This window comes from Canis lupus, chromosome 15 (assembly GCF_003254725.2).
Source record: "Canis lupus dingo isolate Sandy chromosome 15, ASM325472v2, whole genome shotgun sequence".
In the NCBI taxonomy this organism is placed as follows: domain Eukaryota; kingdom Metazoa; phylum Chordata; class Mammalia; order Carnivora; family Canidae; genus Canis; species Canis lupus.
The window spans coordinates 61472776-61499823 of NC_064257.1; the positions used below are offsets into that span (position 1 = coordinate 61472776).

General features: G+C 39.7%; 1 protein-coding gene and 1 long non-coding RNA gene across 3 annotated transcripts in view; one reads left to right on the top strand and one right to left on the bottom strand.

The window, feature by feature from the left end:
• CPE (carboxypeptidase E) overlaps positions 1-27048 on the top strand; it is a 106347-nt gene that overhangs the window by 32034 nt on the left and 47265 nt on the right. The gene's annotated exons all lie outside the window — the stretch shown is intronic.
• Positions 9803-26607, bottom strand: LOC112654381 (uncharacterized). 2 transcript variants are annotated; one of them, XR_003132966.3, is made up of 4 exons: positions 24854-26607; positions 22779-22858; positions 22123-22215; positions 9803-10052 (listed from the first exon to the last, which is right to left on the bottom strand). It is a non-coding gene; the product is annotated as an uncharacterized LOC112654381 (long non-coding RNA). The 2 variants fall into 2 exon arrangements; XR_003132965.3 differs by lacking the exon at positions 9803-10052 and adding an exon at positions 18042-18224.

Here is a 27048-nt window from a genome sequence, read left to right on the forward strand (position 1 = left end):
CTCTATGGGGAGAAGCAGACGGAGTGTATTTCTTCCTCTGTTACTTTGTGGGATTCTGTTGTGCTCTGGGGAGCTCTTTTGTAAGCCCTGACTTGAATTATCTTTTAGAGCTACTGCTACCTGGAGGGTAATGTTAATGAATTCTTTCATCGGGGCACCTGGGGGTGGCTCCGTTGGTTAAGCAGCTGCTGTAGGCTCAGGTCATGATCCAGGGGTCCTGGGATCCAGCCCTGCATCGGGCTCCCTGCTCAACAGGGAGTCTGCTTCTCCCTCTGCTCCTCACCCCGCTCATGTGCTCTCTCTGTCTCAAATAAATAAATTCTTTTATCATGTGGATTAAATACAGCCATACGAAAACAGCATTATTCAAAGTAACTGTCACCACAATCTTTCATATTTCCTCAGTATTATTTTCCATGAAAGTATGTTTGGGGACAATTAACCATGAACTTATATTTAAATTTTTGCCACGAGTATGAGCTCATTGGTGCATGTTTGTATTCTGTGTCTCTTGTCCCCTATCATCATCTAATGATTTTATAAATTGAGAGTGTGTCATTTCTATTATGTAGCATGTATAGATCAAAATTAACACGAATACATTTAGTTGGTGACATTGTGACATGTTATCTTCGTCACACATAGGACTTCATCTGCTTTGTAAGTAAGGACTGGACAGAGTAGGACGGGAAGATGGACTAAGCACTCTTGCACCATTATGAACACTCTTTGGAGGGGTGGATCTCTTCAGTTGGTTTTCTAGTTCTGTTTAGGATTGAGACCCACGAGAGGGGAACACTCAGTGCAAACTGAAGATTTGGAACTCGGCTTTAGTCCTGCAGCCCTAGGCATGGCATTTGCGGGGGCTTTGGGAGACGCAGGTGCGGAACTCCCCCCGCAGTTGAGCCACCGTCACACCTGTGCCAGCTCGCCTGTCACTATCAATGAGACCAAATTAGTGCCCTCGGGTGGGGAAGCTGCCAGGAGACTCCCTGCTTCCCTAATCGAGCCGAGCCAGGTGCCACAGGGAAGGTGCATGGGCAGGACTTAGCCCAGCCTCTGGCCCGACTCTGCCCCCCACTCACCTGCTGCGCATCCTGCTAGGTGCCACTGCGCTCCCTGAGGCGCGGCCCCAAGTGGGGACACAGGTCCTGGCAGGGTGAGGGTTTGTACGAGAGGGAGCCGGGGGCTTTGCAGTAACCGTGGAAGCCAGCGAGGGGGGAAGATGCAGGAGGCAGTGTGGACCTTCCATGGAACTGCAGGTGTTTGGGTGATGTACCCCGCTCTCCAGGCTGGGCTTCGGGACCTTGGCTCCCTGCGCCCCGGGAGCCTGCCACGTGACCCCTCATTGCCCCGGGGTGCGGCCCCGCATCCTCACACTTGTAGGGGTGCAGCCCCACATCCTCTCACCTCCACAGGTGTGCGGTCCCGCATCCTCTCACCTCCACAGGTGTGCGGCCCCGCATCCTCTCACCTCCACAGGTGTGCAGTCCCCGCATCCTCTCACCTCCACAGATGTGTGGCCCCACATCCTCGCTTGGCACACAGTGGCACTCAACACGTATTTTTGAACGAGTCAGTAAATGAATGTTCAGGATCTCAGAGAAAAAGAGTCAGTTCTCTGACACCTACCTTCCCTTCACCCTGTGGGGTGCTTCCCTTATGTAGCCATGCAAGACTGGGGTTGGGTTTTATGTAGAAAAGCGATGAGTTTCCTTCCAAAAAGTACAAGTCAACCACTGAATTTGAGAGAGAGAGACAAGGCCATATTCTTTTCCTTCATCTTAAAAAAAAAAAAATTGAGATCAAATGGCCATAGAACATGGTACTGGTTTCAGGTGCACAACGTGATGATGTGGTATTTGTATTTGAGGCAGAATGACCAGTCGTGACTCCAGTTGATGTCCATCACACACTAGTTACACACTGCTTTTTCTTCTAATGAGAAGAAGATTTACTCTTTTAGCAACTTTCAAATATACAGCACAGTACTATTAACTATAGTCACCATGCTGGATATCACATCCGCAGGAGTTTATTTATTTTCTAACTGGAAGTTTGTGCCTTTGGCCGCTTCGCCTGTTCTGTTCACCCGTCCCCCACCCTGCCTCTGGCAACTACCAATCTGTGCTCTGTGTCTATAAGTTCGATTTGTTTGTTCTAGGTTCTACGTATGAGTGAGATCATATGGCATTTGTCTTTCTCTGTCTGACTTATCTCATTTAGCATAATAGGCCCATTGTCTCAAACTAGAAAATAATATGGATGGAGTAGGGGAGGGGAATCAGTAGCAGGTGGGGTGTTGATGGTTATGGAAATTGGGAAACTGTCCAATTCTCCCTAGTTGCGACTTTTTTTTGTAATGAATGAATTTCCTAAAAGTCAGATGTAGCCCTATAAAAATATTTGGACTAAGTTAAGTATGACTCCCTTGATATTATTAATATCTGATTTAGAGACAGAGCCACTATTAAGCAGTGTCTACAGGCCAGGCCTTCATATGGATTACCTCCTTTAATACAGCAATCTGATGAAGTGGAAGCTGTACTTTCATTTTATAGATAAGGAAACAGGTTCAAGGGGGTTAATTAACTTTACAGTCATAAACAGTAGAGCTGGAGCTTTCATTTATTCGTCCATTCATAAACAAATATTTATTGGCAGTAAATGTTTTTCGTCATTGGTTTTGTATCTTCCGATGGTAACAATTGCCTTTCACTTCGAACAATGATTTTAATCCAGAGAGAGTTATATAAACACGATACATGAAATTAAGTAGATCACATCAGTATAACTGTGAAACTGTGCCTGGGACGTGGTGGGTACTTAGCAAATGATTGATAGTGGATGAGAGAAGTCAGGGCCATAAATCATTTTCTGTTCAGTACTAACAAAGTCTGGCATATTTTGGTTTATTTTTAATTTTTTAATTTTTTAATTTTTTTTCATATTTTGGTTTAGAACCTGTATTTTGGTTTGGTCCCTCTTGAGAAGCATTTCACCAAGTGTACATTAATTATGAAGGACTTCAGGGATCAAATTCACGTGGCACAGTTACACTCACATTGGAATTGAATTCTGAGGGGATATGAGCATTTCTTGTCTTCTAAGCATTTACCTTAAGGCACATGACACCAACGTAGGTCGTCATGAAGAATAGCAGATTCAAGAATATAATAAATGTGTTGGTTTAAAATACAAATATCATCAGCCAGCAGTGAGGCAAACAGACTTTGTGTGAATGAGAACTTAGCTCACTGATTGACATTCAAGGCCCATTGGAAAAATCAGGAAACACAAGAGTGGAAAGAGCCCAGAGTCAATCAGATTGAAAATCACAGAAGGCCAGAAGGTGGTGAGAAAAATGCCAGACAACAGACTGTGGAGAAAAATAAACAAGCCAAGAAATGTCCTATTTGGCCTTAAAAGAGGCAGATGGTGACAGGAAGTATTCAGTGAGCGGTGATTGTGCTAAAAATCACAAAGACTGTAAAATTATCCATCTGTAGTTTGAGGTTTCGGGGAAAAACGAAAACTCTTTGTTAGTATTACAAGAAAGGATGATTGGTACAGAAACAGAATATTAAGTAAGTGCGTATTTGTGTCAGGATAATAGAAATGTGAGATGCATTATTCTATTAGAACAGAAGTTTTATTTATTTAGAGATTGTGACCAAAATTATAAAATGTATTTTGTTCTGCATAAAAAGAGTTGGAATTTTATTAAATCTGTGCCTTTCACATTTCTGATGTAAGAAAGAATTCTCCTAAGAATATTAATGGGTTACTAAGGTAGCAAAATAATTTTCTGACTGAAGGAGTACACAAAACATTCTCTCTCTGTCTCTCTTTTTTTCTTAGAAAGATCTTTGGAATGGGATATAGGAAATAAGAAATAACAATGTTGAGGTTTAAAGTGAAGAATATTAATTGGAAAGTTGAGACTGTAGCAGAGAAAACTGTTGGTTTGAAATGGTATTGAGAGAATGGATAAAAAAAAATTCATTGCCATTGTTTTGGAATAGCTGTGGTTGAACATTTAGAATCAGGGATAGTTTTTACACGAAGGACATAGGTTTCTCTGCTTAAATCTTAATTGAGAACTACTTATTCCATTTTCTTATAGCAACATCCAACTTAAGGAGTCAGGTGAGCTTGGGTTTTTACGACCCTCTTCTGGATCACTGAAGCATTTCTGCTAGGTGCTGGAATAAGTCTTTGATTTTGTGCATCAGACATATTAGAAGCTTCGTTTTCCTTCTTTAGAAGAAGTGATTAATAATGAAATAGATTGTATTCTTGTCTTTCATTGTTTTGGTCTTGGTTTTTAACCATACCTACCTAAGAGTAAGTCTTGTATTTTAAGTTGGAATGAATCAAGTCAAGGACTGTGAAGTGGATTACATGATGATATTTCTGGCCTTTTCTTTGAGAACCCAAAGCAAAGAATTGAATATACTATGAAAGTTTGTTTTACTTTTAAAAACATGGTTCTCAGAGAAAAAAGCTTATGTATTTAAAAGTATACTTTTTAAATGAACTAGAATAATGAAACCTAGACACTTTCCAGAAGCTATTTAATCTTCAAGGTAGCATTTGAACATAGGTATTAGCATCCTCATTTTATCATTGGGGAATCAGAGGATCATATAAACCAAGTCAGTGTCCTAAGGTCACATACCTACTAAGTAATGGAGTGGATTTGAACTCAGTTCTGTATGTCTTCTGACTCTTTCCATTAGGTCAGTGCTTCTTAACAAGGGAAGGGTATTGCACATCACATTACTTAATTAGATTGTCCAGTAGACTACTCGTCTTTTGCACTTGTCCAAGGGTAGTGCCTAGGCATATGCATATTGAAAAAATTTCAGAGAAGGTTCTGATTCCAACCTTTAGTTGGCAACTGCTGTATGCAAAGTTTCAAAAATCAGCCAAACCAACCAAACCCTCCAACCAACCAACCCTACCCACTGTCTCTATTGTATGGTGGTAGGTGAAGATCTAAACATTGTTTTTTACAAGTTGTTAGCCAATTGATCCAGCCTCCTTCACTGAATAATATTTTTTAACTTTAGATTTAGAATATCTTTGCCAGTGATTAAGAAATATAACAGGTTATTTCTGGGAGCTATATATATGTATACGACAAATAATTGTTTTTCTCTGCGTGCTTATACGTGAAGTTTTCACTTTTATGGCTTTATATGCATGGGTATCTCTTAACATCTCAAAGGATTAGTGCCATCCTCGTCCTCATTCTCAGATCTCTTTAATGATTTTGTTTTGTTATTTTCGCCATTTTTGTTTTTTAAGAGGTCTGAAGAATCATTTTATCATATAACAGAAATATCCTCTTATATTTTGACTAAAAATACATCAAAGTATGGATCTGGGAAAAAATGAAAATATTTTACGTCTTTTTTCAGAAAATTCTAGCATTTTTACTAGCATTTGTAATATACTTCTCATTAGAGTCATTGCTTATGCAGACTATTTTTCTTGCTACTGTGGATAAATTCTCTTTCATTATATTTGTAACTTACTATTTCTGAAGTGATAGAACTATTTATTTTTCATATCTCTCTCTATAAATATACATATATATCTATATACATATATACATATATATTCTTTTGGACATCGCTAAGCTTTCTATTCTCGTGGTTGTCCAGTGATTCCTTTCAGTTTTTCTGAGTATATCTAGTTCGTATACAATGTTTGCATTATTTGTCAAAGTTTGTATACCCCAGTTTATTCACACACTCATATTAAAAGTACAGAATTTGTAGTACATTGTTACATGACAACACCAATAGTTATCTTTCCCTTGGGCCTTTCTTGGGAATGGTCGGCTCCTCTGCTTACTTTAGCATATAAATGTCTATGCTTCTTTCGTTGCAGATTATATACATTTCATCTTTGCAATAATTAGTTTTATCAAATGTCATTTTGATTTGAAATAAATTTTTATTTAAGGGATACTAGGAATAAATTGATTTGGGTAGATTATTCTTTTAATGTATTTCTACTTTCTGATGTTTTATTTAGATGTTAGTATCTACATCCATAAAGGAGATTGGCTGTACTTTTTTGCTTTATATAACTTTTCTGAGATTTGGAGTTAAAGTTATAATTTATTTTGAGAAAATTATTTCATTGAGGCCTACCTATTTATTAACGTAATAAGGAGTGACTGGCTCTATTTAGGCCTGCATCATACAGGAAAATTAGTTCTTAACATTCTGCCAGAGTATTAGTTACTTCCCTCTAACAGCCTAGGAGTGGTTGAATTAAGCATTCTCCTTAGGCAGAAACTTACTGGGTGTGCAGTAGTAAGGTTAGAGAATATTTTATAGGCCCCCTCGGATTTGGAGACCTTTCATTGCAGTGCTCTGCAGGATAGAAAACAACAGATGTATTGAGAAGTGTACTTTCAGGACCTACGTGCCTGGCTATAGCAACTTGTCCTCCAGTGGGCAGAGAATGTACTGAATCTTAATTTTGATGTCCCTTGTATGGTTGGGCACCAAATCATCTCTGCCTCTACACCACCTTTTAGACTCGGCAGTTTACAGCACGGGTCCTGTGTCTACCCATCAAGAGATAGGGTTCATTCCCAGATTGCTGGGTTTCTTGTTCTTCTCCAAGTATGCCCAGAGGACTCAACATTTGTCTTTCCTTCCTTCTTTTACAAGGGACCCTTGAAGTTCCTTTTCTTCCCTCAATACTAACAACTTTCCACCCAGGAAAGGATAATTCATGTTGTAGTTATAAAATGCTTACTTAATGTTTGATTTAAGCTAATATTTTGGGCTTAGATTTTTCATCCATTTCATAATTTTAGTTAAAATCATATCTTGCTTTAGAGCACAAGTTATATAAACTAGGAGGCATATCTTGACAGTGAATGATTTCTTAAATCATGTTCTCTCATTTTAGTGTGTAATTGTGCATAGCATTCCATTTAACACATTATTTCCATTTTATTGTTTCCAATCTAACTATTTCTACTTTTTTTTTCCTTATTAGTTTTGCTAGAGTTTTGTCTAGTTCAGCATTTTGCAAAACTCTTCTCAGAATACTAAACAATGGCAGGCGAGCTTGGGAAATTGTACTAAATACCCCTCTTGAGGATTCAAAGTACATATTAACATAAGAAAAGATCTGAGAAGTTTTAAAGTAAAAAAGAAAACTTGTGAAGTCTGTTTAATGTTTTAAAGAACTTAAAAATAAAGAACTTATTTGTGTAGAAGAAGACTTTTTCTTGGCACAGTTAGTGATTTTTTTCTTAACACCAGTTTGAGAAGTGCTAGCCTATTCCATTATTATTATCACTTCAAATAAGGAGTTTGGAATTTGTTTATTCAATTCATTGTTTTTCTTTCTCATTATTCTTTACTTATTTTTAATTATTTTTTACTTCTTAAAGTAATTTTCCCATCTTTTTACAACTTAAAAATAGTCTTGTTCATCTATTTAAATTTTTAAACATGAATAAAAATTAAACTTATGACACTGTCTCTGAGTATGCATTTAACTCATTGTGTAGGTTTTGATATTTGGCAACTTATTTTATAAATACACTTTTTATTTTTTAATTTTCTATTTTCATCTCATTTTTAAAGAAGTTTAATGATTTCTAATTGTATGCCTCTTTTCAAATTTTTATTAATTTCCAGTTTCTTTGTATGGTTATTGGAGAATGTGATCTATAGTCTTATTTGTAAAATTTTGCTTTTTAAAATGTATTAAATATTTCTCTATGGCCAGTTATGTAATTAGCCATTATGTTTCATGTGTGCATTAAAAAGTAATTTCTAGATTATTAGGTTGGATATTTTTTGGTTAACTTTATCTGTCTCTTAAAAATCTCCACTATCTTTCTTTTTTTCTACTTGACCTGCTTTAAACTGGTGAAGGCATGTTGGTCTCTTATGTAATTGTGCTTTGACTATTTTCTGCTTGTATTTCCAAGGGTTTTTGTTGCATATGCTTTTCTCAATGCATTATTCAGAGTTACATGCTCAGTAGATATTGTAACTTTACAAAATACTGCTTACTTCTTTTTTTTTTTTTTTTAAAGTTAAAGTCAACTTGCATAAGCAGTTAGCTTTTCTTGTTTTTTATTTTTGGGTTTGCTTGCTATGATGTTCGTATTTTCTGTTTTTGTGTTTTAGCCTTTCCATGTCATTTATTTTAGGTATATTTATCAGAAGTTGTAGGATCAGTTATTTTCTCATCATGTCTTAGACTTCTTTTCCTTTTGACAGTAAAATATAAAAGATTTCTATTAATTGCCATAATTACTACTTTGATCCTATCATTATTTCTATGCTTTTATTTTTATTACTGTTTGCTTTCTATTTTGCACCCTCCAATGAATGCCATCTTCTTTCCTTTCAGTTTCTGTAATGATTTAAAAAGTAGAAACCTTTTTTAAATTCCACTGTGGCTTACCATAAAGATAGCATAAGATTTATATTTTCATAATAATAGATTATAAATCTATATTATTTATTTTTTTAACATTTGTTGGTCCTTTGTGTTTAACTCAGGAGTTTTTACTCTGATTTTTAAGTCTCTATATTTTTATCTTGCTAAAAAAACACTATAGGTCCTTCTTTATTACTTCTTCTAGTTCTTAAATTAATTTATTGAGTCTAAGGAATTTATGGAACTCTGCTGAAGTAATATTTTAGATCAATGTTCCCTTTATGTACCTACAGATAGAAGATAGGGTGAAAAGTTTGCCTACTTTCTATTTGGGAAAATAGAAAATTCCCCCTGCCTATTTATTAGTTGGATAAAGATGAGCAAGAAGTAAAAAATAATCTGCCAGAGTTAATACTATATTGACAATGCAGTCAAATCATACAAAGATTGTTTAAGGTCAGATCTGTTTAAAAGCAAAATATTTCTCCTAAACATCACTTAATACCAGTAAAGTCCAAGTAGATGTTTTAGATAGTGGTTCTCGATGAGGGAGATTTTGCTCCTCAGAGAACCTTTGGCGATGTATGGAGACATTTTTGGTTGTCCTAACTCATGGAGAGGTGTTTCTGGCATCGTTGGTTAGAGGCCATAGATGCTGCTAAACATTCTATAATGCTTGGGGCAACCTCTCCCAACAAAGAGAATTCTGGTCCCAAAGGTCAATAATGCTCCAGTTATACCTGCTTTGGCTTAGTTGACACCTTTGATTAAATGATTATGTACAATGGTGAATATAGATTTTTATAATATTGATGTGCATCGTAAGACAGACTATATTTTCTTAGTTTTAAATTTAAATTCAATTAGCCAACACATCAGGTGTGTAGTTTTCAATAATTCGTTAGTTGCGTATAACACCCAGTGCTCATCACATCATGTGCCCTCCTTAACAGAAGGTCTTTTGTAAGACAGAAGCAGACATCTAAATATCTATAAGTGCTGAAAGAATGACCCGAAGACTTCAGTAATAAACTATTCTGTACTATTCTCTGCATTTTGGATTTCAGGGCTCTCACTAGCAATGATCTAGGATCTTCAGCCAAATCGAAATAGGTGATAATTTTCCACACTCAAGATTTTATATATTTGAGTAGAGAGAGAGTGAACATAAGCAGGGGTAGGAGAAGGAGAAGCAGACTCTCCACTGAGCAGGGAGCCGAGGTGGGAATGGATCCTAGGACCCTGGGATCATGACCTGAGCTGAAGGCAGATGCTTAACTGACTGAGCCCCCCAGGTGCCCTTGTTTTGTACTTTTCAAAAAAAGTAAAATCGAAGGCCAAGTTATTAGAGCATTTCTTTTTACTGAATTAGTTTAAGGTTACCTTTGTTATATATAGTGACATAGTCTGTTTAAAGAGCTGGGGAACATGCTAAATCCAGTCCCATTATTGTGATCGAGTCATCTCAGGTGCTCCATGCCATCTGCTCCCTGTTTCCTTTCTTGTTGCTTAGAGTGTGGTGCCCACCTGTGTCCCTTCTATCAATGGTATCACCAACACATAGGTCTTGCTCAAAATGCAGGCTCTTGGGACCCAGACCCGACTCATTGAATCAGAATCTGCAAGTAAACAAGGTCCCCAGGTGATTAATATGCATGGCAAAGTTTGAGACACACTTGTTTTGTTGGCCTTGGTTTTATTTTCCATTTCAGTGGTCTAGTTTTGATATAATGTTAAATTGTGTAAGCTGCCTCAAATTCATTTAGAAGCAAGAAGTAGTAAAACTTTTTTGTTTCTGAGGTGGACCATTTCTGGTTTATAAAAGAAACATACAGAGACACATATTTGGGAAAACTAAAAGAAAGGGTAAATAGGTTAACTGTGGCAATCCATTGGCATTGCTCTCTTTTTGTCTCTATGTGTTTGTGTATGCATATATTATAATTTTGTTCTGCCTTTTAAAAATATTGTATCACAAACATTTTCTTAACTATTTTCTACAATTATTTGGAAGACCTATTAATGGTTGCTGATATTTTATTCTGTTGATGCAGCATAATTTAGTCATTTTGTGGAGGATAATTCCTAAATGAAAGGAAAAAAAATAGGCATTGGGTAAGAATCTACAAAAATTTTCAATTATTTCTTTCTGAATATTAGATTCCTTAAAGGAGACCCTATTCTCTATAGGATGTATGGAACTCCTTGTCTGTGATGCTTTATTTCTACACAGCTGTGTCAGAAGTATCCCATTGTGCTAGTCCGATGAAATAGAAGTGGATGTAGTACTTCCCAATATTTTCCATGGAATTTCCTCTAGCGATAGGGTATAGAATAGTGATTTAGACCCTCCCTCAATGTCAGGGTGTAGTCCAAAGCACCTATATTTTACACATTTGATATTTATTTATTTATTTATTTATTTATTTATTTATTTATTTATATATTTATTTATATTTTAGATATACTTATCTTCTTGAAAAAATTCATATGAATTTGTATTTCATTCTATAAATACAAAAATAATGTTCTTTTTTGCTTTTTAGTGAAATGGGAACTTCCCTTAAATTTTCCTTAAGATTATACATTTTATGGTGTATTTCTTTTCTTAAAGTAGGTTCCACTCCCAGCGTGGAGCCCAATGTGGGGCTTGAAATCAGGAGATTAAGAGTCAGATGCTTAACTTATCAAGCCACTCAGGCGCCCCTATGCTGTATTTTCTTAAACTCCTTGGCAAGATTTAAATATTCCAATGTGAAAATACCCAAACAGTCCTACTGCTCAAAGAAAAAGACTTGTCTATCGTGGGAGGTAATTTTTCCCTTGACATCACAACATAAAGACTACCTTGTTTCTCATATGCTTCCATTACCCGTTGTATTAGTTTCTTGTGAGTTCTATAACAAATCACCAAAAACCTGGTGCTTTAGAACAACAGAAATTTATTCAGTGTGGTTTTAGAGGCCAGAATTTAAAAATTAGTATTGCTGGGGTGAAATCAAGGTGTGGGCAGGCCACAGCTCCCTTCCTTTCCTAGCTTCCCATTCTTGGCTTGTAGTAGAATTGCCTTCTCCTCTTCTGAATGGGAAATATCCCTTTTATAAGGACATGTATGGTTGCACTTAGGACTCACCCAGATAACCCAACATAATGTTCCCTTCTCAAGAGTCTTAATGTAATCACATCTGCAATGATAAGACAACATTCATAGGCTCCAGGATTAGGACATGGGTATCTGTTGAGGAACCATTTTTCAGCCTACCACACTGTTAAAAACAAGACAACACGCCCCAAATGGAGTTGCTTGTGCTAAGCCCCATGTCACCAAACCTGAGATTTAATTATAGCTTCACCATTCCCAGAAATCAAATCTTAAACCAGTCTATCAGGAGTCACCAGATCAGCACTAGTTAGGTAATCTGCTTGATAGACCCCTGCCATCCCCTAAAGGAAAGTAACCTTTCAGTAACCAGTCTGCTTGCTCTTTTCTTTTCTTTTTTGCCTAGTATAGCTTCTTTGATCCCACTCCCTTCTGCCTATAAATCTTTCATTTTGTACAGCTCCTTGGAGTTCCTCTCTATCCACTAGATTGGATGCTGCCCGATTCAAATTGATTTTTGCTCAAATGAACTCTTAAAATTTTTAATGTGCCTCAGTTTATCTTTTAACAACACCAATCTTTACTCTTTTAACCAATCCTGTCATTCTTCTGTCTTATATTAGCTAACTATTGTTACATTACAAACCACCCCTAAAACTCAGAGGCTTAAAAACAATCCTTTGCCTTTTTCATAAATCTGTGGGTCAGCAATTTTAGCTGGGCTCAGCTGGGTAGTTCTGCTAGTTTGCTGTAGTTTACTTAGAAGCTGGCTGGTTCAAATGGCTTCAGTTATACCTGCCTGTGCAGGTTCTGGATATCTAGCAGTCAGAGGAGACTCTACATGGGTGTCGGCTCAGGGAGTTGTAGCTCTGAGGACCATTAATTTAACAATTTCTAATTCCCTGCAACTCTTGTTTCTAATGCTTTTAAAAATTAAAATTTGAAAAAAAAAATCCAAGTCTCTACAAAAGAGTTCCCAGAATTAGTGGGAAGATTCTTTGTTCTTTAAACACATTTTATTTTATTTTTTTAAAGTTTGTGTTTAAATTCTAGTTAACATGCAGTGTAATATAAGTTTCAGGTGTACCAGGTAGTGATTGGACACTTCCATACAGCACCTAGTGCTCATCACAGCAAGTGCTCTCTTGAACACCCATCACCTATTTAACCTACCCCCCACCCACCTCCCCTCTGGTAACCATCAGTTTGTTCTCTATAGTTAAGAGTCCTTTACATTCACTTTAAAGATGATTAAGCTCTGCCATGTTAATAACACTTCAAATGTATAAGAAAAATCAAATATACATACACACATGCACACACATATATACATACATATACATGATATAAAAGCAATAATAAGCAACCTGGATAAACCATAAGTATTTATTACAAGTGCTTGTTTATGCTCTGCTTATGCTTTTGGGTTGTTTTTTCATGCTGTGTATATTACTCATAGTTAGGTAAGAAAAATTTTATGCTTAACATCTAATCCCTAGGAAAGTCATAACCTCAGCTGACGTGAGGCCAGCCATGACTATTTTGGGAGTCATTGTGCAGGTAATTTTCATACACCTGGAGAATCTAATTGTTTGAAAGCTGAGTGGAAATACCAAAGAAAACTAGAAATAATGTTATTATTATTGCTACTGGGTTTTTAAAAATGGATTGAGTCTAGTCTTTTTATTTTTCTACCAGTTTTTAATAGCTACAGAAATCACATAGCCTAGAGGTAGTTTTCATTAAAAAAAAACATTACTGCTTGCAAGTAACCATATGTGACCAAATTGATTGCATGTGTTGACTCAATTTTTGGAAGAAGTACTCCTAACCATACTTACTACAAGACCTCCTTGTTCTCTGAAGAAAATGTCACTTTGGGAAGGTTGCATAAAAATTTTAAAAAGTAGTGCAAAACAACATGTGACAAAAATAACATTAAAAATATTTTTTTTGGCCTGATTACAAACTTAAGTACTTGTGTGGGATTTCACAGTGATGTTTATAGATATGTTCTGCAGGATCCCATTTTAGTGACATTTTGAAGGAAACAGACTAGAAGTGTTGTCAGTTAATATTCAAACTTCATCATTTCTAGCACAAATCCCCAAAGGAAGGTAAGGACTTTTGCATAGTATGATTGATGGTTGCAAGTGGATGGTAGTAAAGTATATAATTTTTACTCTCTGTTGAAGTTTGAAAAAAATATAGATCTATATGAAAGTGATTTTTATTTGTATCTAATATATGGCTCACAGAAGAAATATTTAAAAAGTTGTTAAAAGAAAAAGGATATATATTTCCAGGCCTACTAAGAGAATGGCATTTGGAGTGAGGAAGTTATATTTCAGAAAAAGCAAAAAGAACAATCAGAAAATGATTTGAGGGACGCCTGGGTGGCTCAGCAGTTGAGCATCTGCCTTTGGCTCAGGGTGTGATCCTGGGGTCCCAGGATCAAGTCCCACATCAGGCTCTCAGCGAGGAGCCTGCTTCTCCCTCTGCCTGTATCTCTGCCTCTCTCTGTGTCTCTCATGAATAAGTAAATAAAATCTTAAAAAAAAAAGGAAATGATTCGAGTTAAATGTTTGGATGCCCAAGTTGAAGAACGCTGGCACAGTGCAGGGGAAACCAAGGACTGAATGCAACCATGGCTAAGGCCTAATGGCACTACAAATGTAGCCCCTTTGCCTGACTAGAAAAAACTCTGGCCTTCACAGTCGCTCATGATCAGCTCTGTCTTTGGTCTTTTCCAATGAACTTGCCTCACCTGAGTGGAGACTTTGTGATCATTGCAAAGACGGTTCTTCAGCACCTGCTCCAGCTCCCTGCTGAGACGCCTCGGTCTGGAACGGAGCCTGCGCCCTATTCCTGGTGTTTCCAATGTGTGCCCTGCCTTTTCCCAGCCTCCTGGCTTCCTTACCTTGGATGTCCTTATGTTGAGCTATGAGTCATATTTCTACTAAGCTCTAAGAGTTGTGGTGTTGGGTTGTCTCCATATTTCTCACTTCCTTCTCTGGTGGGACGTCTCTGTCCTCATGTGGTAGGACTGTTCTCCACTGTTCACGCTTACGTTATGCCTCCTGGGTTAGCTTCAGGATCTGCTCTTGTATCTGTTTCATCCTATAGTTTAGGCATGTCGGGGCTACAAAATCACCCTTGCAAAAAAGGGGGAAGGGCTAGCAGACTGATACAGACTGACTTTCTGTATCAGAGAGGGAAAGAGAAAGGGAGGGAGGGAGGAAAGTGTGTTGAGGGCGCTAGGCCAGGTACTTTCCATAGATAATCTCCATGTTTAGCTCCCATAGTTCTCTAGGAAGAGGTGTTAATATCCCCAGTAAGTAAGAACACAGAGTTAATAATAGGGGGGATTTTTCTGATGAAGACCAAGCCTTTTTTTTTTTTTTTTTTTTTGCTGCTTCCTCACAAGTTAGAAACCTCTGAAGGGGAAAGATGCTGCTTTCTCTGTATACCATCCAAGGGCAGTGAGTGGAATTAAGTACTAAAGAGCTTGGCACTTGGAGCAGAGATAGGTGACAACTGGTTAGATTTCTGTTTGAGCCTGAGAACACTAAGGTATGGGGAGGGTGATGAAGGTCCCAGAGAGTAATAAGAATGTTTAAATATGTGAGAAGAGCTGTGAAGGGAGGGGAGCACGCTGAAGGCTTTCTGGTGTGAGGTGGGCGCCCCTGCCCACTGGGGTGGCTAATGGGGAACACGGGCAACAAAGGTAGGAGAGGTGAATATAATAGCTAGAAACATGAAACAAAAAGCCTCAACTTTCTCTCCTCTTTACACATCTCCCCCCTAAAGAAAAAAAAAGAAACAATCGGTGTTTCTGACAATCGGGATGATGCCAGAGAGGAAGGTCGGGGAAGACAATGTACTTCCCAAACCTTTAGGTGCTTCAAAAGTGAGAAGCTGATTGGTGTAGACAGATTGGTCTGTGCCTGCCTTCGGTCATGCTGGGCACAGGGGACACATTGGCCAGAGTCACAGGTTCCAGATGGATAATTCGTATTTACAGCTATAGTTCAAGGCCATTTCCTGATGCCCCACCCCCTTTAAACTCAGTTTATCCTTCGTTTCCTCATTGCATAAGTGGCACCGGCACGCCGCCAGCTGCTCCTACAAGAGGTCTGGGGGTTACTCTGGATGCTTCCCTCACCTCTCCTAGGGCATCGCCAAGCCCGGCCAGTGCTACTGCTTAATCATCCTCTATTCTGTCCATGAATGTGCATGCTCTCCGTGACCCCGCCACTATCCTAGTCCAAGCCAGTAGCATCCCCACAGTGTCTCCTGTCTCCTTTCCTTGTCACCTTCTCTGTCTTTCCAATTCATCATCCACACCAGAGGTTGGCAAAGTTTTTCTGTAAAGGGCCGGGTCATAAATATTTCTGGCTTTGTTGGCCATAAAGTAAGTTAGCTTCTTCTCTTCTCTTTTCTCTTCTCTTCTCTTCTCTTCTCTTCTCTTCTCTTCTCTTCTCTTCTCTTCTCTTCTCTTCTCTTCTCTCCTCTCCTCTCCTCTCCTCTCCTCTCCTCTCCTCTCCTCTCCTCTCCTCTCCTCTCCTCTCCTCTCCTCTCCTCTCCTCTCCTCTTCTTTCTCTTCTCCTCTCCTCCCCTCCCCTCCCCTCTCCTCCCCTCTCCTCTCCTCTCCTCTTCCCTTCCCTTCCCCTCCCCTCCCCTCCCCTCCCCTCCCCTCTCTCCTCTCCTCTCCTCTCCTCTCCTCTCCTCTCCTCTCCTCTCCTCCCTCTCTCTCTTTCTCTTTCTTTCTTTCTTTCTTTCTTTCTTTCTTTCTTTCTTTCTTTCTTTCTCTTCAGTTTTTTTTCAAAACTTCAAACACCCGGTGCCCATCTGTACAGTTTCTGTCTGAACTGCTCCATCTGAAGGGGAAGTGGCCAGAGACAGTACATAAGCCAATGGTAGTGGTCACCCAGGAACACTTTATTTACCAACCAGATAGCAGTAGGGTTGCTGTTCTAGACACAGGTTGCCGAGGATCTCTGCTCTACAGGGTGGCTAGTAATCCTTCTTAAATACGAGCTGAATGGCATCAGACCCTTGCTTGAAGCTATTTAATTACTTCACTGCTCACGGGAAAAAATTGGCAGCATATTGCTCCTTTATTCTGCTTATTTTGAGCCCCTTCCTTCTTGATCGTTTTGAGCCAGTCTTATTGGCCCGATTTCATTCAGATCCATGAAAGCTTCGAGTTCCTTCCTGACTTGGGGCCTTTACACAAGCTGTTTTCCTCTCCCTAGAAAACTTCACTTTCCTGACTCCCACTCAGCCTTCTGTTCTCAGCTTGAGTGGTTTCAGGGAAACCTTCCCTATGTTCTCAGACTAACTTGGATGCTTCCTGCTACCTCCATACTTACCTCATAACTTCTATCTCAATTTTAATGAAATGAATACTGGTGTGATTGCCTGACTTTTGCTCCTTTCTAGACTACGAAGTCTGTGGGTCAGGGAACATGTCTGACTGAGGTTTCGACTGTGATTTCTCAGCATCAGATCTCGTGCCTTGGACAGTAGGCAACTAGTTGCTGAATGAGTACATCTCAAACTATAATGTCTATCTGCAATGTGAAAGTCAATATTAAAGAAGCTGTTGCCCGCTGGAGAATCAAAGTGAAACAGGTGCTGTGGCATTTGATTAACAGCTATGGAGGGCACAGGTTTTGCAAGAAAAACTTTTGGGCCTAACCACATGTTAGGCCTGTGTTTGACTATTCTTGGACTACAGAAAAGGCAATTTCATGTGCCTCAACCTAACGCTAAATATTTGGTGTACCCTCTTTCTTAGAGCTACTTACTTCCAGCACCTGAGAGACTTAATGAAACCCATGAACGCCAGCCTGGGGTCACAGTTCCCACTTGGCTTGTGTTGCATGGAACATTGTATTTCATAAGCTCTTGATGAAGATGAGGTCCTGAGAGTAAGAGTGAGGGAATCTGCCAATAGGGTATAAGCAAGAAGACCTGCAGCAGCACCTGGGCATTGAGTTCATGGTAATAACAGGTCTTTGGAACTACTTGGTCAAAACTGTAGGAAAAAAAGATGAGGTAACTATGTCTCAAATAATTTATACAGATTCCATGAAATGAAAAGGGACCGTGATTTTACATGTATGACTTTCCAGGAGAATTGAGATGCTAATCGTTTCCAGGCTACAGGAGAAATCATTCCTGGAAAATACTTATCCAGAGAAACAAAAGAAGAAAGGATGAAAGCTTGAGTCTGTGCTTCTAAAGAACAGCTAATAATTAATTGGCTAGCCAATTAGCGAACATGTTATGGGTTAACAATAGTAAATAACTATAAATGTGATGTAAAATATTAACAATCCCTGAAAGTTTTGGGAATTCAAAGACTATAACCTCTCGTGTGCCCTTCTAGGTTTTATGATTCAGAAAAAGTGTAGAAGGGGAGCAAAAAGAATAATAAATTTGAACATATTTTATACATATGTGACATGATGTGTGTTGACATTTATTCACTTTGATATCATCATGTTCCTTACGAATTTTAAATAGCAGTCTGTGCCATTTTATTGCAAGACTTTTGTCTGGCAACCTTTGCTCTCCTTTCTGGTTTGAATAAATTCCAATTCTGCTCTTGTTCTTACAACTCCATTGAAGGTTACTGAGGGTTGCCATCTCCATCCCTGTCAAGATCAGCAGTGCCATGCCGCTAAATGTAAGAGTAATTGGATTAGCAGTTGACTTCATTGATCATTCCTTTAAAAAAAAAGTATTTATTCATGAGAGACACAGAGAGAGAGAGAGAGAGAGAGAAGCAGAGACAGACACAGGCAGAGGGAGAAGCAGGCTCCATGTAGGGAGCCTGACGTGGGACTTGATCCCGGGACTCCAGGGTCACGCTGTGAGCCAAAGGCAGATGCTCAACCACTGAGCCACCCAGGTGTCCCCTGATCATTCTTTTCTTTGTAAAAAAACAAACACTTTTTGACTTGGTTTCATACCGCTCCTCTTCCCCCATTGGCTGATTCTTCTCTACCCTTTTTATAGTTTCCTCTCTACTTTCCAAACTCAAATATTTAGAATATTCTAGGACTTTGTCCTTGATCTCTTCTTTGTGCACATTTCCTAAGTCAATGACTTTCAAACTTATTTTCATCCGTGTGCGGTAAGAAACACATTTTAGAACGTTGCTGGGTACATGCACACATATACACACTGAATCGAAGTCCTCACAAAACATTTTGATATATTCTTTTCTCTAATCTTTTCTATTTCATTAAAAAGTCCTCTTCACACCCACTAACTTGATTTCACTACCCACTCGATGAGTCACACAACTTACAGTTGAAAAGACATTTTTCTAAGTAGGTCTCATATAGTCTCATGATTTTGGATGCCACTTTTATGCAGACAGTGTTGTAACACATAAGCAGTTTTCACTGTGCATAGGAGTGTAGGATCACGAAAATGACTGTGCCAACTGAAAGCTTGTCAAGCTATCCTCATGGTCAAGGGGACAAGTCACAGTCTTTGAAATTTCTCATTAAAACATGAAACACTTACTTCTGAGGGTAAATATATAGGGAAATGGAAAATAGTAAGCTTAATATTATTCAGTACACTGTAACTGAAAATTACAGAAATATTGAGAATTAGTGTGTGGGTTTTGTGTGTGTGTGTGTGTGAAAAGTGGATCAAGAGTAGTTTGAACTGTGCTTGCTTGCTTCTTTTTCTTGTATAAGTTACCTTACAGAATGAACATCTTTTCAGTGTCTTGGTAAATCATAGCACTGTCACTGCTTTCTGATTTTGGATCAGCTTCCAGCATTTTATTCTTTGCACTTTCAGTGTAAAATGTCTCCAAAACTTCCTTTAAAGTTGTTTTTTTGCCAGCATCACTTCCTCTGGGACATCTTTATCCTTTTTCCTCACAACCACTTTACTCATTTATGTTGATAAGTTCCCCTTCACTAAGTTCCTCGGGCCACATATCTAGAGTCTCTCAGATGGTAGCAGTGTCAATATTCCCACTATTAGCTATTTCTTCCAATTGCAGTTGAGGGGTGCCTGGATGGCTCAGTCAGTTGAGTGTCCAGCTTTTGATTTTGGCTCAGGTCATGATCTCAGGGTCATGAGATTGAGCCCTGCATCAAGTTCCACGGTCAGCTCAGTCTGCTTCTCTCTCTCTCTCTCTGCCCCTGCCCCTGCTCGTGCTCTTTCTCTAAAATAAATTTAAAATAAATTAAAAAAAATAAAGACCTTTAGTGGCATTCAATTTGAATTTTACTTCCTGCGTTATTCCTTTCCATGTCTTTGGTGCAGTTTCATCTTTGTTGGCTAGTTCCCTCTTTTAATTATCTAATTTGTGAAAAGTCATATGTTCTAATACTGAGAGACAAGAAGGCAACACAACTACAAGCTTTGCTGTCTGGGGATAAAACAGAATGACAGATCAATCATCAACAGACTTACAAAGAAGTGACATGATTGGTCAGTCATCGTGATGCACATCTGTCATTTTAAGGAGTGATTTGTGGACAGGGGGTTAGTAGTGACCTTTGTACTTTATGTAAACACTCACACCTCATAAGCCATGGTAACTGAAATGTGAACCGTGTTGCTGGGGACGTGGTGTTAATTAGCTACATGGTGGTGGGTGATATTCATGCATATTGGATCCATCCAACAGGCATTTCTCTCTGAACTCCAGTGTAATATAGTGTAGCTTTAATTTCTTATAGGTCATTTAAACTCAATTTGTCCAAAACAGAATCTCGGAGGAACAGAGATTGGCCAGTCCGTCCTAAAGAGAGGTGGCTAATATTCACTTTGGGTCACTTTCATTCCTCTGACGGTCTCATTTGCCTTTTCTTCTAAAGGACCAGATAATAATTATTTTTGGCCTTGAGGTAGTGCAAAAGCAATCATAGACAATATATAAGTGAATAGGTGTGGCTTTTTTTCCCCATAAAACTTTACTTGGGCAGCCTGGGTGGCTCAGCGGTTTAGTGCTGCCTTTGGCCCAGGGCCTGATCCTAGAAACCCAGGATCGAGTTCCGCGTCGGGCTCCCTGCAGGGAGCCTGCTTCTCCCTCTGCCTGTGTCTCTGCCGCTCCCTCTGTGTCTCTCATGAATAAATAAATAAAATCTTAAAAAAAAAACTTTATTTACCAAAAACAAGTGGCCAGATCATGGACTTTGGTTTGCTAAGCCCTGAACTAGACTGTTCCAAAGACTTTTTGGCAGAATCATTCTTGAATTATCTTAGACATAGAAAATATGTTTTTGAATTAATCTTTGAACCAAGGAAAGAACTTTCATAATTCTTTTCGGAATGTCCACCCTAGTTTTACCAGCCCTATGATTATCTACATTTCTCACACATATCTTACAGGTACAGCAGCAGCCCATTTCTTTTCACCCCCTTATGGTGGACATAGAAAAGATCTACTTATTGACTTTTGCTCAATATTTCCTCACATTATAATGGGTATTATTAGGTCAGACTCCTGGCTTTTGTCCTGAAGGAAAACAATTGTGTTCTTTTATTATGACACTCTTTTTTTCCAAACTAAAATATGCTTTGTGACTTTTTCTGATTTTAAATTCCTGCAGTGTTCTTTGATTTTGTAACCTTGATTATGTAGCAATTGAAATGGTGATAATTTCTGCATATCATGGATGAAAGGGGTGCTCTTGTATAGAGCCAGAACAAATGCTTTTTAGTTGTGTGGATACTTGGTATTTTTCAGAGTAACAGCATGGCTTGGTATGGTGAAGATATCTACTTTTGGGATAGGAGGGTACAAATCCTTCTAGTATTGCAACTTGCTGGCACAGCAATCTTGAGCAAGTCACTTTACTCAGTTTCTGCTTTCTCACCTATTGAGTGAGATTATTAACACCAGCTCTGCACAACCTCAGAGACTTGTAGTAAGGTGGAGTGATGCTCAAATAGAACAATAATGTATTAAAAAAACACTCCATAACTTGAAGAGCACTATTTTAATTTAATGAGTTATTTTCCTACTTGCTTCTTTTAATCTATGTGTGCTATAGGCTTGATGTACAAAAATTGCTATTTCTGATTTCTCTGCAGTTCACCAATATTCTGACTAACAACTGCCAAGTTGTATTCTGAGTAAAACCAATTCAACTACTTTGTTTAGTGTGAACCAGTTTGGGAGGGGTGTGCCCCTCTACTATTGTCTGTGTTCAGTCCTATGTGCCAAGTTGAATGGCATGGTCACCACATAAGGCTGATGCTGTGTCTGAGCTTTCGCATGTCCCAACAACTCATCCTCCACTGGGGTCCTCTCTCGTGCTGCTCCCTCAATACCACACGGTCTCCCCTTCATGTCTGTTCTCTAGTTGGGGATGGCTGCCCTGGCTGCAGATGAGAACCTTAGGACAGTTCATCTTCTTAAGGTGAGGGTGAGAAGCCCACTCTACTCGCAGCCCAGACCCCTGCCCATCTGGATGGAGGTCAGAGATGGCCCTTAAGCCAGTGGCCTCTAAAGACCCTGCCACCAAAGGTGCCTCTGATTCTTGGCATCATGAAAGACTTCACCTTGTATCTGGAAGTTTTGTATCATTATATAACTTTACCTTTAAAACTCTGCCATCAAACAGTTTTTTCTTGAGGTTTGTGTATGATGCTTTTGCTCTGCTTAAAATGCCCCTAGACGTTTAGTCTGTTTCCTATCAAAACACATTTAAAGAATAACATTACGTTATTATTGGGCCCGAGTTTTCCAAAGACCAGCCAATTTCTTATTTAGTCTATTTTAGAGACAGTCCAATATAAAACAGATTTTAATGATTTATTTAATGGTCCTTTTTTTTTTTTTTGTATCTTGACTAAAGTGTTTTATAGAGAAATTCAGGTACTTAAAAAAACCCCTTAATTTTGACATATAGAAGAATTTTAATCTTCACTTGTTACTATTCTTTGTTACTTTTTGTATTCAAAATTAGTCTGGTTATGTAACTTTGATATCTCAAGTGGTTATTTAAGTTGGACACTGTATAGAAATTCTCATAGTGCATGACAGACAGCCCAACTGCAGGGGAAAAGAGAATATATTGGTCTATGGAAATGACAAACTCTAGGATAGATTTGGCTTCGTGCATGGTTGGGTCAGAGAGAAAGTGAGATCTCAAGTCCTTGGTTAGGGGGAATGCTCTTCTCTGTATTGCCTCCTTTCTCAGAAAGACACTTTTCTTAGAAAGATAAGTTCCCACAATTCTTAATTGAATCTTACTGGTCTGGCTTGTGTCACATGTTCAGATCTGAAACAGTTGTTGTAGTCAGAGGGAGTATGCTGATTGGCTAGTCTGGTTCCTGTGAATTGAAAGTGGAGAAAATCATGTTGCTATTACTCAACAAAGGGGATTGATTTCTAGATCAGCAAAAGCATCAGATGCTCATTTTAGATACCATTTCAGTAGTATTTTCAGGAATCTTTATTGAGGGGCTGAATCCTGAATGAATTAGCTCTTTTCTTTCAATCTCCTTGCTTCTGAGTTTGTTTTCTAAGGGCCAGGAGATGGGGTGAGGGGAGGATTAAAGTGAAACCCCGTTGGTCAGTACTTGTTAGGAATAACTCAAGCAGTCAGCTAGATCCTGAAGATATAGAGAAGGCACTGATGTGGCTCTATAAATCATTATGTCTAATAAAAGACACTTAAACATACGAATTCAAGACAATGTAAGACTTACTATGATGTCATCATGCATTGGGTATCATGGGAGGCAGGGCATACAGCCAGTCTGGAAGCAGAGTGTGGATAACGGAAGGAATTTTAGGCAAGGTTTTCTGGAGGAGCTAACATCTGAGCTGAATCCTGTAGTCTGAGTAAGAGCTTTTGGATAAGAAAGTGGGGAATGAGGTATCTGGGCAGATGGAACATAATGTACACCCATATGGAGATGTGATAGAGCGAAGTGAATGTGATGAGCTACAAATGACTTACTGTGTTACCTGAGGGTGAAGTGTGAGTCAGAGAGAGGCTGGAAGGGGTGGGTGAGGGCCAGGTGTTGGGCACCAACATAAGCTGCCTGGAGTTTAGGTTAAGTTCAAGTACAAAATAATTTGAACTTTATCCTGTGAGGGCTAAGGAGATTTTAAAGGAGCTCAGTGAGGGGAAGGATGGCGCGACGTGCATTTCAGATCATTGTGTGGAGGATGGATGAGGGCAGGGTCAGTTCTGGTGGGAAGTCACCTTAGGAGACTATTTTAACAAATTTAGTGAGAGATGATGAGGGTAGTGAACGGAAGAGTATTCAGAAGGGAAGGGATATAAGTTCGGTAATTGGATCTATGTGGCAGGGGGGTGGTCGCTTTACAGTACATGTCTCCTCCAGATACTAGTCCTCAGGTCAGGGAGGTCATTTTGGTCTAGACAAAGCAACAGGTATATTTGGAGGTACAAACAGGCCTGTGAGGAAGGAGTAGGGGAAGTAATTGGGCATCTGTTCTTCTTTATTTGAGGCACAGTAGTGCTGCATCACATTCCCCCTCTATTGATCATTTCATCAACATGTATCCCTTGAGCATTCTCTTTTATGCTGGTCACTGTGCTGGGATCCTAGTAGTGAGCCCAACCGTCATAATCCCTGCTTCTATGCACCCTATAGCCTACTGTGGAAGACAAATGGGTAATTTGAACAGGCAATCTTAAACATTAGTGTTACAAAGTCACTAAAATAAATACGGTTTTAAAAAGATAAAATAAAAAAAATAAATAAAAAGATAAAATAGATCTAATGCAGTGAAAGGGTCCATTCTGGCTTTAAGGCTACTGTGTATTAAGAACTGTAAAGGTTCATGCCAGTGGCTGCAATGGGGGTAATGTATGGACCTGATTTTGGGTTTCTTGAAACTCATGGAAGGCAGATTCCTAATAGAGTTTCAAGGAGCGCTTGCTGAAAGGATGAGCACCTCCAGCCAAAAACAGAGGTGGAGATCCTTAGACCAAGCTGTGGTGTGAAGACCTGGCCCTTTCACACTAGGCAGATTTTGTGCAAGGCTCTCCTGATGAATATGTGTCCTGGAATTTTAAAAGAGTGTGTATAGTTTTCCAAGATGTCTGACTGGTAGTCAGGAAGAGGCTTCAACCTCGGAGAATCTGGCTCCTGTAATTCTGACTTAGACGAAAGGGAATAATGAGGAACATGTCATTTGCCTGGTTCATGAAAGGTGTTTTTGGATAAATAGTTAGCTTTATGTTTGAAAAAACTAAACAGTCATCCAACCAACCCAATATGAACAACAACAAAAACAACCCTGCCCAAATCCCAAACAAAAGCCCCAACCCCAAGTAACACCATAAATACCAGTTGTCTGGCAATTGCCAGAAGGAAGCCTTGGGTGGAGGCAACTTTGAAATTCACGCAACAAAACACGTGAAAAGGAAAGTGGATAAGGTGTGAGACGAGGAGGAAAAAACCCACGGAATTAACTGAGGGAAGGTAGTAGACCACGGCTTTGGTGTTCATCATTCTGTTGTACAAGTCAAGAGGAATTCATTTCCTAGTTAAATTGTTAGAAATAAATTATTCATGGAGGAGCCATCTGTGTTCTCTGTTGCCAATTTATTCACACAGAAGGAACAGTGTGTGGTGGAAGAAATCTGCTGAAGCGGTTGTTTTACGTGACTCATAACACTTTGAAGTCTTCAGTTTCAAACTTTTATCTTCTATCTCAGGGTGACAGGAGGTTCATGCTATATTTTTCATTCTTACGAAAAATTCAGAGAGACTACCAGCAGAGGATACTGTTGCTAATGAGAATATGTCTTTATAGCAGCTGCTAGAACTTTCCATATACCAACAAACTGGGGCAGCCATCCGATTAGAAAAGGGGAGTAGCTTTCTTAAGTTGTACACACCAGTGTTCCAGATAAAAGAGCGTGGAGGGGTGCCCAGGGGCGCAGTGGGGTAAGCCTCCGACTGTTGGTTTTGGCTGGGGTCATGACCTCAGGGCCCTGGGATGGAGCCCCCCATCCAGCTCTGCACTTAGCGGGGTGTCTACCTGACATTCTCTCTCTCTCCCTTCACCCCTTCTGCTTGTGCTCTCTCTCTCTAAAATGAACAAATGAAGTCCTAAAAAATAAAAAAGTGTTGAGGTGATGGCCCTGGTGGATAACGAGAGCCGAATCAGTCCTCCAGTTGGCTTGTAGCTCGACGAAGGAGCAAGGTGCAGTTGGTTTGTCGAGTTTATTTCTCTGCTTTCTAGAATCGTCTTAGCTCTTGATCCCTTAGCTCCGAGCGGATGAGTGCGCTTGGGGCTCAGGTTGGGCCACAGCCTCATGCCCATCGTGCAGCTTCGCCTCTACCCCGCGGCCACCTGTCCCATTTCCTTCGGGGGTTCCTGCTAAAATACTGTGTGCAGGTGTCTATTTCTCTGTTTTCACTCCCCGTGTGTCCTTCCAGATTCTCCACAGGCCTCTCATGCGGTGACGTCTTTAGCCAGAAAGGCCCAGTGTTTTTGTGGGGGCCGAATCTCTGGGAGGCAGGAGGAGTGGCGGTGTTAAGGTGAACCCTTTGTCAGTCTAGAAAACATTCCTTGCAGAAGTCAGATCACTTGCCATCATACACATGTGGGCACCCGGAAGGTCGGCAGGTACTTATTCGTAGCAGAAATGAGGCGAACGTTTGTTCCAGGATTGACCCAGCCACCACCATCCCCTCCCGAGCGCAGGTTCTGGAGCAGCGGGGGGACTGGCAAGCAGCGCTGAGTTCCCGATTCACGGGAGCACGAGGGCATAAACAAGAGTAAATTCCTGTAATTTAGATATTTAAGCCTTCTCCACTTACGAGATACCCCCCTCCTGCCCTTCCAGTTGCGTTCCCTTGGGGCCACGACGACCCACAGGCCTCACTGTGCTGGGAGTGGAGCGTTGCAGGGCATGTGCCCGAGGCCACCACCTCGACCCCGGTTCTCAGATGGGGAAGTATTTGCCTGAGGGACTTTGTCCCGTGAGCCCTTAAGAAGCACTGGCTAATTAGTGCTTGAAAATGTCCTCGGAGATTGGGACCTCTTGGTTCCCAGGGAGGCTCCTTACTTCCTGGACAGCATCAGCGAATGTCAGTGTGACATGAATTCTTAGAATGCAGCCCTGGCAACCTAATCTCAACAATGCAAAAAAAGAATGTAAACTACTGTTACATTAAAGGGCCTGCAGGATACCTCTGGATGGAAAACTCATCAGTTCAGAGACACATCCCAAGGGAAAGAAAGTAGGGGGAGATGCACTTGCTGAAACATGTTCTGGCTGCAGACCTGGGGCCTTTGTGCCAGTTCCCAGGATTGCCAGGGTGACCGCACGACCTGGCTTGTTCACAGTGGCCCAGTTTAGGACAGTTTTCCTGGAGTAATTAAACGCTGAGATCCCTTGCTCTCCAGAGTCCTCTGATTTGGTTGGTGATCTGATGAATATTGACATGATTTTTATTGGTTCAAAGGGCATAAGGAAACTTAGGAGTATTGGGTATCTGGAGAATTGAAGCAACTTGGAGAAGAGGTGGCT